Source organism: Micromys minutus, assembly GCF_963924665.1.
Source record: "Micromys minutus genome assembly, chromosome: 10".
Taxonomy (NCBI): domain Eukaryota; kingdom Metazoa; phylum Chordata; class Mammalia; order Rodentia; family Muridae; genus Micromys; species Micromys minutus.
The window spans coordinates 48,214,688-48,215,180 of NC_137979.1; positions in this window are offsets into that span (position 1 = coordinate 48,214,688).

The window sequence follows — 493 nt, forward strand, 5'->3', positions numbered from 1 at the left end:
CTGGGTTTTTGTTTTTGTTTATTGCCTGGCATTTTAAACACAATCAGGCTAGGGGCTGATAAACAAAGGAGAAAGCCTTGGTTTTTTTTTTTTTTTTTGCCTAATACTCCAAAGCCCTGAGAGATTTAGAGCTCAGGGCATCTGTTATTATTGATGGCAGGTTGGTGGCCTGAGAACAGAGAGAATTTTAGGTCAGGAATGTTTTGCGAAAAATCAAGGCTGTGCCTGGCCATTGGAAGATAAGGCAGACAAATAATGGATTTCGACAGAATAACTGGTTCTGGCTAGGGTTTGCTGCCGCTCCCTCCTGCCCCAGCTGCCCTCAGAAGACAGGGAACAGACCTGTGTTGTGTTTTCCTGCCTTCCAATCACCTGCCTTTCGGTTTAGGCAGCAGACAGACTTGTGTTATAAACAGCTCTGCAGGAATCTCCCTTGGCCAAGTATGGCATTTAGACTATTCCACTTCTCTTTGGATGTTTTCCAGTGTCTTTT